Source organism: Olea europaea, unplaced genomic scaffold (assembly GCF_002742605.1).
Source record: "Olea europaea var. sylvestris unplaced genomic scaffold, O_europaea_v1 scaffold647, whole genome shotgun sequence".
Classification (NCBI taxonomy): Eukaryota; Viridiplantae; Streptophyta; class Magnoliopsida; order Lamiales; family Oleaceae; genus Olea; species Olea europaea.
The window spans coordinates 147,057-149,804 of record NW_019264840.1 but is presented as its reverse complement, the minus strand read 5'-3'; positions in this window follow the sequence as shown (position 1 = coordinate 149,804).

Here is a 2,748-nt window from a genome sequence, read left to right as displayed (position 1 = left end):
AAAACCCAGCTATCCAACTCGTGGTCTAGTCTGGTTGAATTTATTAGACCGATTTACCAATGAACAGTCAAATCCAGTATAGAAATACACAGAGAGAATGTTCAAACCCGTATTAAACCGGTGAGCCACACTACGCTTACAGAACCAGGTGCTGCCAGGCCACACACATACGTCGGGCCCACGTAAATTATTTTTTTAAAAGACATGTGGGGCCCTTGCACAGTGAGGGGCCCTGTATTTCTCTAAACCAGTTGAATGTTTTTTTTTTTTGGTAGTACAAGGGATTGCATTAAATTCTTAATGTACTTTTCTACAAGCTTTCTAACTAATATTTCTGTGAAGCAAAATTCATTAAAACCTTATTCTATTCAAGAAAAGGAAAGAATCAAATGTGTTAATTCAAGTATATCTTTAAAAAATTTATTTACATATTAGTGTGAAGAGTGAATGAATTCTACGTATGATATTTGTTAACCTAAAAAAATGTACTTTCAATGTAGCCAATAGATCCCAGCTCCTATCATGTCCACATAGCTCCTTCCTGCACACTTGGCCAAATCGTTAGAGCTTATGACCAATCTCCCGTGGTGGGGGAGCCGACCACAGACACTCCGATGATCAAGTCAACCTATATAAGAATATATACATAGAGAGAGAAAGAGAGAGAGAGAGAGAGAGAGAGAGAGAGAGAGAGTAAAAAGGGTTCAAACACGGGAGTGATATAGAGATTAAAGAGAGCAAAGTTATAGCTTGAGAGTCTAAACTTGCATTCCCTTTTGAATGACACCAAGTGTGAGCCTTTTTATAGTAGAAAATAGTGAGTAAGAGCCGTTGGATGAAGAGACACGTAGTCTCAACTTAGTGGTTGGAGTCTCTTGTCATAGGCATCAATCAGTCATACTTAATCTCAAATGAATTTATTGTTATGACTATTGGTAGTCCTACGCCTGAAATGTAAGAGTAGACTTGACTTACTAATTAAGTTGAGCTACTTATGCAGTGAGTTGTCACATCACCCACTTGTTACAAGATCTTGTATAAAGATCTTCCCTAAGATGCCTCTACCTTTCTCATCTCATTCATGGGGCTTGGCTCTCCAATGGGGTTCGACTAATAAGGGTCTCACCCTTGGGGGCTCGGCCATGGGGGCTCTGCCAAATTGCTACATGTGTAGAATGATATGGAGTGCGGACCTAAATTCTCTTGCTGTGCACATGCTATTTGGCAATGCTTAAAACCTCATTAGAAGAGGCATAACAATATTGATAAGTGATTCTATAAACAACATTCTTCTAGGGAAGAAATAGGTCGGTGAGGGAATGAAAAATATTGAAATGTAATGAGAATTCTAAAGATTTCTGTGTTTAAAACTTCTATTCTGCTCGTAAGACCAAAGCACACTCCAGATGGCACATGGTACAATCTAAGGTTGGAGATTACCTCATAGGTCATCACTGAGCCACATGATAGAATTTTCTGTAGCTGGTGCGACCGCCCTATTAGGGTACGCTACCTCTGTGAGTGGCCGACCACACACCCTCGAGGTGTGTGGGGCACCATCGAGGTGGCGCCTTGGCATTGTAGTGCGCTCACCCCACTGATGATTCTTCCGAGCCACAGGCATCGTCCCTCTCTACCAAGATGATCATGCCAACTTGAAAATCACACATTTCAAGAAAAGCACTATAGCTTGAAGAGATTGAAGTCGTATAATAAGAAAACTCTACCTATAAAAGGAGGCATTTTCCTTCGAAATTGGACACGAATATGGAGAGAGTCCAGATTACTATAGCATTTCAAGAAAAACACTATAGCATGTTTATGATTAACAAGTTTTCTTTTATTCCTCAATGCATAATACTTTTTTAATAATGCTATCTAATACCAGTGGTACTAAAGCACCAGTCTAAATAGCTACACTTAATATGTTCAATTAAATGAATCATATGACATTACATTTAAATGAATCTATTATTTAATGTCATAAAATTGTTATCTAAACTGGTACTTAACACCCATGGTACTGAATAGTGTTACTTTTACTGTTTTGATTCTCTATGCTCACTGTTTTTCCAAGAGTTGAACATTTATGATCTCAAAACATCCTGGAAAATCAGCCTATCCAACGGCCAAGATCATAATGTATTTATATATAATATATGATCCTTATGTGGGAGTAGAGAGTCAATTATTAGATAATCCTTTTCTTGTAGCATTAAAAAAGAATAATGTTATCTAACACTAATTTAGATGGTCACACTTGATAAGTTTAATTAAATAAATCATGTGATTTTGTATTTAAGTAAATATATCATTTAATATTATATGGTTACTACCTTGTTTGATATTTGACACTAATTGAATGGCATTACTCATTGAAAAGTATTACTTGCTTGTGTAAGTAATAAGACCAATAATCTTGATCCTTAGTTTTTCTTTTTAAACCTTTTAGCCTTTTAGGTCACATGCATATGATTGTGTGAAATAACTAGAGATAAAAAAAAAAAATTTGAATTATTTAACTTTCAAAACTCTTTTTTCCAGCAAGTAACTCTTAACATAGTTCTAAACTAAACCTCCATTTGGCGTCGATGAAAATCAGATTTTTAAAATTTTTTGATAAAAGTTGATTTGATATATAATTAAAAAGTTTTGAGTTTTATGAAATGTATGGTTAAAATAAAATTTTGATTTAGATTTAAATTTTAATTCAGTTTTTTAGCTTAACCAAACAATGGCTAAGGAACC